Source organism: Chlorocebus sabaeus, chromosome 14 (assembly GCF_047675955.1).
Source record: "Chlorocebus sabaeus isolate Y175 chromosome 14, mChlSab1.0.hap1, whole genome shotgun sequence".
NCBI lineage: Eukaryota > Metazoa > Chordata > Mammalia > Primates > Cercopithecidae > Chlorocebus > Chlorocebus sabaeus.
The window spans coordinates 61,599,500-61,608,699 of NC_132917.1; the positions used below are offsets into that span (position 1 = coordinate 61,599,500).

The 9,200-nt window shown below is 43.4% G+C and overlaps 1 long non-coding RNA gene across 1 annotated transcript; it reads left to right on the forward strand.

The window, feature by feature from the left end:
* The first annotated feature begins 401 nt into the window (after positions 1–401).
* On the forward strand, positions 402–7,878 carry LOC119627244 (uncharacterized). Its single transcript, XR_005243350.2, has 2 exons — positions 402–712; positions 1,556–7,878. It is a non-coding gene; the product is annotated as an uncharacterized lncRNA (long non-coding RNA).
* Positions 7,879–9,200: the final 1,322 nt, after the last annotated feature.

Genomic DNA, 9,200 nt, shown 5'->3' on the forward strand with positions numbered 1-9,200 from the left:
CGGAAACACGCCACGCCGGGCCTCAGGAATTCTGGGCATGGGACGGACAGCTCGTGACCTCAGAAGAAGGAAAACGGTCACCTTCTGAAAGAAACACGAACTCCTTTTTCCTGTATCAGAACACTTCTCATTCCCCTGAGCGCGGCGTTTCTATCCTGAGGTGTTGGGAGGAGGTTCGAGGTGGGCTGGGTGACGGTTTTCTCTTGGAAATGAAAAACAGCCTTTCCCGCTACCCCCGCCCGCTCACACAAGAGAGGCTTGGAGTCCGCCCCGCGGAAAGCCGTTTCTATGGGTGACGACGTATGGCAACGCGTCTAAGGCGACGTCGGCGAGGGGACTATTGTGTTCCCAAAGTCGTCCTCAAAGGAGGACAGAAGTTTGGGGGAGCCGGGGGCGTAGAGGCGAGGCACGATCTGATTGGCCCGTGGCTCCGCAACGATGGGGCTGGACGGGGCGGAAGTACTGGCGTGCGCAGGGGCGTCCCCGCGCGCCGGCTAGTCTCTCTCACGCCCTTGCGGGTGCGCAGGTCTCTAAACTGGGCGGAGCGAGGGAAGTGATGTGTGGCTTCCGGAAGGACGCGCGTAAATTCTCCCCCATAAGTAACAAGTCGCGGTAGATAGTCCAGCGAGGCCTTCTTACGAGACCAAGCCCTTGGTGGGTGTGGCACTGGCGAACCCGAGGAATGAGAAAGGAGGCCCGGCAGAAAGTTCGGGTCAGCTGCTGGCCGCTCCAGTTGTAGCCTAGGGCGGGGAGGGATTGACTTCCCGGAACATCCTGGGGTAAAGACCTCGCAGAACAGCGAAACCGCTGAGGGACTGTTGGGTGGAGAGGCCTTGGAGACGGACAGGCCCACACACTCCCTTTCCTCCTGAGGGTCACCGACCCGCCTACTTGGGAACCAGATAGACCTGACGGTTGTGTTTGCGGAGTGGAGGTTGATGACCAGTTGTTGAGTGAATAGCAGAGACATTTGCGTAGGAGTGTTGATGCGAGGTTTTTTATGTTTTATTTTTATTTTTTGAGATGGAGTCTCGCTGTCTCCCAGGTTGGAGTGTAGTGGCGGGATCTCGGCTTATTCCAACCTCCGCCTCCCGGGTTCAAGCGATTCTCCTGCCTCAGCCTCCCGGGTAGTTGGTACTACAGGCACGTGCCACCACGCCCGGCTGATTTTTGTATTTTTAGTAGAGACGGGGTTTCACCATGTTGGCCAGGCTGGTCTCGAACTCCTGACCTCAGGTGATCCACCCGCTCGGCCTCCCAAAGTTGCTGGGATTACAGGCATGAACCACTGCCCCCAGCCTTCTCCCTCACCCCCCCCCCCGCCCGCCGCCCCCCAGACGGAGTTTAGCTCTTGTTGCCCAGGCTGGAGTGTAATGGCGTGATCTCGGCTCGCTGCAACCGCCACCTCCTGGCTTCAAGTGATTGTCCTGCCTCAGCCTCCCAAGTAGCTGGGATGACAAGCACCTGCCACCAAGCCCAGCTAAATGTTTTTGTATTTTTAGTAGAGACAGGGTTTCATCATGTTGACCAGGCTGTCTTGAACTCCTGACCACAGGTGATCCACCCGCCTCGGCCTCCCAAAGTGCTGGGATTACGGGCATGAGCCACCGCACCACCAAGCCTGGCCTGCAGGCTGTATATTCATCAGCAGCACTGGCATCTGCTTCTGGTGAGAACCTCAGGAAGCTTCCACTCATGGTAAAAGGTGAAGGGAAGCCAGTGTGTCACAGAAAAGAGGGGGAACAAGAGGAAAGGAGGTGCCAGGCTCTTTTTAACAATCAGTTCTCAGAGATTAAGAGTGAGAACTCATTACTGCAAGGATAGCACCAAGCCATTCATGAGAGATCTGCCCCCATTACTCAAACAACTCCCACTAAGCCTCACCTCCAGTGTTGGGAATCAAGTTTCAACATGAGATTTGAAGAGGAGAAATATCCAAACTGTATTGGGATTCAGCATGTGAATTGGGGGGTGGGGGCACAGACATTCAATCCATAGTAGTTATTTTTGGTGACCTACCATTTTCATTTTTAGAGAAACCATTCTTTTTCACTTATACTTAGCTAACTTTTCTGATATGAATAAAATTGCATATTTGTAATAACGAGTATGAGTGACATACACAGATTTAGGAACAAACTTTCCTGGTAAGCAAAAATCTCAGCTGGTAAGAGCAGAAGTGCATGGTCCTATTAAGAAGTAGCCTACAACTTTACTATAGCCTGCAGTGTGCTGCATGTTCTATGTGAATTTGCTTTACAGAGGGAATGAGCAAGATTGATTAATCCAGGGTTAGACAAGTGGCCTCTAAAGTGAGCTTCTCTTGCTCCACTGTTTTTCCAAACTCCCAGGGTAGAAACTCCTGTGTTTCTACTTGATATAGGAGTACTTGATATAGGAGTAAATTCATAGGATAAATTTCTAGCTTTGTACCTTTCTTTCATTTGATTAAACATTATGAAATATGTACTATATGATGAGCCCTGTTCTGAACCCTAAGGATTCAAAGATGAGTAAGACATGGTTCCTGTTCTTGAAAATTTCAGTATAGTAGTATAATTCTCAAAGCTGCCCAAAGGCACAATGCCTACATATGCACATGTTAACAACAGGGCCTCTAACTACAGTGTATACGTGTAAGTCACCTGGGTGCCTGTAAAAATACATACTTCCACTTTATTTCTGTGAACCTCCTCCCTATAACCCGTATCTGATCACAAGAGAAAGACAAATTCCAGTAAAGGAGAATCCTGCCTGACCAGGGCTTTTCAAAACTGTCAGTATCATCAAAAACAAGGAAAGTTTGAGATAATGGCATCATCCAAAGGAGCCTAAGACAACCACCTAAATATAAACGTGGTACCCTGGACAGGATCCTGGAACATGAAAAGGTTATTAGGTAAAAAGGCAATCTGAATAAACTATGAACTTTAGTCAATAAGAATTTATCAATACTGGTTAATTGTAATGAATGTTCCATTAATGTAAGATGTTAATAGTAAGGGGAACTGTAGTAGGTAGGGAAGGATATGAGAACTATACTATCTGCTCAATTTTTCTGTAATTCTAAAATTGGTCTAAAAAATAAAGTGTGGCTGGTTACAGTGGCTCACGCCTGTATTCCCAGCACTTTGGGAGGCCAAGCTGGGCAGATCACCTAAGGTCAGGAATTTGAGACCAGCCTGGCCAACATGGTGAAACCCTGTATCTACTAAAAATTAAAAAATTAGTGGAGCGAGAGGGCGGCTACTCAGAAGGCTACAGCAGGAGGATTGCTTGAACTCAGGAGGTGGAGGTTGTAGTGAGGCAAGATCGCACCACTCCACTCCAGCCTAGGTGACAGAGTGAGACTCCATCTCAAAAAATAATAATAAATAAATAATAAAATTTACTAGCCAGGCATAGTGGTGCCCACCTATCATCCCAGCTACTTGGGAGTCTGAGGTGGGAGGATCACTTGAGCCCAAGAGTTCAAGGCCAGCCTGGACAACATAGTGAAAACCTGTCTCTTAAAAAATTATTTAAAATTTAAAAATAAAGTTTATTAATTTAAAAGTATGTGTATTCTTGTGCTTCTCCCCTGGATTCAATAATTCAGAGGTGTCTGGAACTCTAAATTACTGATAATATGAATCATTATGAAGTAGGGGATTCACACAACACTTTGAGAAATACTGCAGATTTAGAGTAATGTAAGGTTCCACAGAAATTGGAGGCCCTAATGAATGACAATATGAGTGTGTTAGCAATAGTGACTTATTCAGGCTATCTCAATGGAGATTTATTACAAGACTGTGTGAATCAATAAGAGACAGAAGAATCCCACAGAAATCCTAGAGCAGTAATCAAAGCACAGACAAGTCCCATGGAGACAGAAATCACAGGATCCATCTCTAAAACTACATTGTTTTGGTAATCCTTCAGTTGCAGTTTGGATACTCTTTAAGAGTGGTATTCCACTTTAACATGATTCAGCTATTCTCTTGATCACTACTACCCTTGGAGGCATTTTCCCCTGCTTCTCTCACTGCCGACTAAATTTTCTTCACATTTCGCAGTTCTCATGGCCAAACTCAGAATCCTATTTCTTTGTCATCATTTGTCACCTCCTGCTTGGGCAGCTTAGCTGCCCTTAGTTCACTGCAAAGCAGAAGAGAAATGCAAGGTAGTATGGCCTGGCTGGAACTACTGACCTCAGGCAATCCACCCACCTCAGCCTCACAAAGTGCTGGGATTACAGGCCTGAGCCACTGCGCTCGGCCTTGTTGATACTCTCTCTTCAAGTGACCAGAGTGTTAAAAATTTTTGAAAGCCTTCATTTCCAATTTTATGTTAGTATTATTGTTATATGGAATAGAAATAACAATTGCTGGAGTAATATAAATTTAAATTATTTTAAATTTATAAATATAGTTTTTTAAAAAAAATTACATTTATAAATTTATATGAAGAGTTTACTATGAAGTCAGTAATTAAAAGCTAGTTAAATGTAAGCATTTGTTTAATGCTTTGGTTTCTAGTTTTCTGTCTAGGAGATAATATGCCCAAGGTTCTTTTTGAAAGTGTCTGGCCAGTGTAGGACAAGACAATCTTTCAAGGCTCCAGGTTAGTTAACTGTTTCTCTGCTTTGCATTGACTCAAATTCTCAAGAGCAAGACTGTGGTAAAATACAAAGGGAGAAACTAAACACACAAAAAGCAAAAGCAGGAGAGAGAAGAGGCTAGAAAGGAATGTTGAAGGAAGCAAACCATGTGCAGGGTAGGCTAATGATTCTGTAGTAAAAAATGCCCTCCAATTCTCAAGGACTTAGAACAGAGATTTATTTCTCACTTGTGCTACACTGGGACACTTGCTCATCATGGCAGAGAGAAAGCAGAACGTAGCGAACCACTGGCTCTCCAAACTCCTGCCAGGGAGTTGACACATGTCCTGTTCACTCGCATTTTACTGGTCAAAGCAAATTACATGACTGATTTCCTCAGGAAGGGGATATATAATCAGCGTTTAGGAGAGGCACCACAGAAAGGGTACCAAATATGAGTCAGTAGTAGACAGAGTACCTCATAAAGACTACAGTCTTATGGGATTATTTAAAATTACATTTAACCTTATTTCAGCATGACTACTTTGACTAAATTACTTGCTGCCCCAGCTTCGGCATTGGACATAAGAAAGTGAAATAATATCAAGTACTACTGCTGCCACTGTTGTATGAATATAAGAGGGCAGTTTTGTGCCAACCTGTCCTCAAGATATTCTGTCTTATTGGCTCAACTTGAAGCGTGTTCCCTTTACTGAGGGGAATATTAAGCACTGATTTGCTTAGACAAATGAGCAAAAATCTCTATTAACACATTTTTCTACAGCTTGAACAATTTCCCCTTAATAGAATTTCATTGACTTTTGAGATAGGAAGTCATCTGGTGTCATCTGGGGCTTCTGCTTTACAAATGCTAAACATTTATAGTATGATGTTAGTTCAGTCTTATGGACATTGTGGCTGTCTCCCCACTTGTGTTGCAGCCATGTGATTATAGGGTAGGAGAGATGGAGTTCTTATTTTCAGAGATTACCTCTGATTTTCTTATTTAATCAGGCAATTCTATGGCTCTTCTCACAGTAATTGCCAGGTCTAAGCAAATCAGTGCCTACTCTTCCCCTGGCTGAAGGGGAATATGTCCAAATTGAGCCAATGAGATATGAGAGGTTACCTGGAGGACTCTGAAAAAGAAGGTTCTGAATCCCTCTGAGAGAGCCAGCAGGTGGATAACCACCCATCATGGTTTGCCTGGGACTGCAACGTTTCTCTGAACATAGAAATTTCAGTGCAAAATCCAGGACAGTCTGGGCAAATTGTGATAATTTGTCCCAATAGTTACCAGAAGTGAACCCTTTCTTTCCTTCTGGGCAGTGTTATGTGCAGATGTAAAGCTTGTGACTTCTGAGGACATTTTGCCATAAAGAAGGAAACTAGTCTTACAATGAAGTTGACAGAGCAGTAAGCTACTAGAAAAACGAAATTGCGTACAGTATTAGGCCATTCTTGTGTTGCTATAAAGAAATACCTGAGACTGGGTAATTTATGAAGAAAAGAAGTTTAATTGGCTCATGGTTCTGCAGGTTTCACAGGATGCATAGTGCCAGTATCTGCTCAGCTTCTGGGAAGGCCTCAGGGAGCTTTTACTCATGGTGAAAAGTAAAGAGGGAGCAGGCATGTCACACGTCAAAAGCAGGAACAAAAGGGAGTGGCAGGGTAGGGAGTCCTACATACTTAAACAACCAGATCTTGTGACTTCTCACTCACTGTTGCAAAGATAGCACCAAGCCATGAGGAATCCACTTCTGTGACCAAACACCTCCCCTCCCACCAGGCCCCATCTCCAACATACGGGTTACATCTCAACATGAGATTTGCACGGGGACAAATACCCAAACTATATCAAGTACATTATGGCATTAAAAATGCCCTGAATCAGGCCGGGTGCGGTGGCTCACGCCTGTAATCTCAGCACTTGGGGAGGCTGAGGTGGGCAATCACCTGAGGTCAGGAGTTCAAGACTAGCCTGGCCAACGTGGTGAAACCCTGTGGCTACTAAAAATACAAAAATTAGCTGGGCATGGTGGCAGGTGTCTATAATCCCAGCTACTTGGGAGGCTGAGGCAGGAGAATCACTTGAACCTGGGAGGCGGAGGTTGCAGTGAGCTGAGATCACACCATTGCACTCCAGCCTGGACAACAGAGCAAGACTCCATCTCAAAAAAAAAAAAAAAAAAATCCCCTGAATCAAATTAGCTCTAAAGCTTCCTTTACCTCTGGTCTTTTCAGTTAAATAAGCATATATATGTATATATATTTACAATATATATTGTAATATATACTATATATATATTCTTTTTTGTTTATGCTTACTTGAATTTAGTTTCTGCTATTTACAACATAAGGATTGCTTAAGGACACAGTCTTGTGGCAGAGAGTACTGGTTGACCCTCAAAATCACTCTTCCTCTTTCAATGGTAACATAATCCTCAATTTTTAAGTGGGTATAACTGCCCAGAATATAAATACATCTCCAAGCCTTTCTTGTGGCAAGGTGTAGCCTTGTGAGTATGTTCTGGCCAAAAAGATATAAGCAGAAATATTGTGTACAGCTTTCAGGAAGTGTCCTTAAAAGAGGAACTGTGTGCTTTCTCCTTTACCCTTCCTTCTTCCTGAGATGGCTGGAGCTATGTTACAACCATTTTAGATCATGAGAGAATTACAAAGAAATCTAGGTCATGCATGGCAGAGCATCAGAAAGAAGGAACCTGGGTTTCAGAGAATTAGGAAGAAATCAAGGTCATGCATGGCAGAGCATCAGAAAGAAGGAACCTGGGTTTCTGACACAATGAAGCACTATATCCACCTTGGGGCACTTACTTACTACTTTATGTTACAGAAAAATAGACATATATGATGTAAGCTACTGTTATTCTGGGGTTTTCTTTTTTCATCATTCAAAGCTGAGCCAAATCTTAGCTAACACTAAAACTTGTATATGTTTCATTATGTACTTTATTTAAAAAAAATTTTTTTAGACAGGGTTTCAGTTTGTCACCCTGCCTGGAGTGCAGTGGCATGATCACGGCTCACTGCAGCCTCGACCTTCCAGGCTCAAGGGATCTTCTTGCCTCAGTCTTCTAAGTAGCTGGGACTACAAGTGCACACCACCATGCCCAGTTAATTTTCTTTTTTGTTTGTTTGTTTGTAGAGACAGGGTTTCACCATGTTACCCAGGCTGGTCTCAAACTCCTGAGCTCAAGCAATCTGCCTGCCTCAGCCTCCCAAAGTTATGGGATTATAGACATGAGCTACTGCACTTGGCCTCATGATGTACTGTTTGTTGTTGTTGTTGTTGTTGTTGTTTTAGTTTTAGTGTTTTTTTTTTTGAGACGGAGTTTCGGTCTTGTTGTCCAGGCTGGGGTCCAATGGTGTAATCTTGGCTCACTGCAACCTCCACCTCCCAAGTTCAAGCGATTCTCCTGCCTCAGCCTCCCGAGTAGTTGGAATTACAGGCATGTGCCACCATGCCCAGCTAATTTTGTATTTTTAGTAGAGACGGAGTTTCTCCGTGTTGGTCAGACTGGTCTCGAACTCCCGACCTCAGGTGATCTGCCCGCTTTGGCCTCCCAAAGTGTTGGGATTACAGGTGTGAGCCACTGCGTCCGGCCCTCACAATGTGCTTTCTTATAAGTCAAATTCTACCATGTAACTTATGAATCATAAATGAATCCCACTCCAAATTTCTGAATTAGTCCCATTTTTATGAGACATTTTTGATGAGATAAATGAGCATTAGTAGTAAATGTGCTGTATTGCAAGGGAAACACAAAAAATGGGAGAATGAACATGAACTTTTTTTTTCTAGTATATTGAGTATGGGAGTCTTAAACCTTCCAATTATTAAAAGGGTCAATGATGGATCCAATAGTTTAAATTATAATGTTAATATTTGGACCTGGAAATATCTTTTTAAATTATTTATATTCGATCAGCTTTAAAATATTGTAAAACTAGAAAACTGTAATTCAAATTATCTTCTTGTAACATAACTGCTTTAGGAAGTTTCTAGTTCCAAGTAAGATGGAGTGAGCAAATCCCAACCTGTCTTTCCTACTGAATGTAGCTATTAACCTGGAAAGAATGCATGGCTCCCAAACTTGAGGACTCTGAAAAGTAAATCGAAACAGAAAGGTTGGAGAAGAAGGCATGAATATGAAGTACCACTGAACATGCAGAGAACTTACCATTTTTTCCCCTCTGATATCGCCAGTCTGGACTCAGTGCAGCCTAAAAGCCTGAGGTCCAAATCAGTGTGGACAGAAAGAGCTCCAGGAGAAGGCTTCTAGATCTGGCTTGAGGGGTGGGAAAAAAGTTTCCTAATATACAGACAAAGTGGGGGAAATCTCATGTGCTTTGTTTTTTGTTTTGATTTGTTTCACTCTTTTTTTTTTTTTTCTTTTCTCCATTCTCTAGCACCCAAACCTCAAGTAATTCTATAACAGCAGAAGTGAAAGTGACAGTAAATGGTAAGAGGAGCAGGCAGGTGCCAAAACCTTTGAGAAAAAAGAACTTTCCTCTCTAATCAGAGGTGCTGTGTTCCTCTGATTAGAGTAGGGTAAATCAGAGTAGGGTAAATGGCAAACCCCCACTGCTTTCTTTT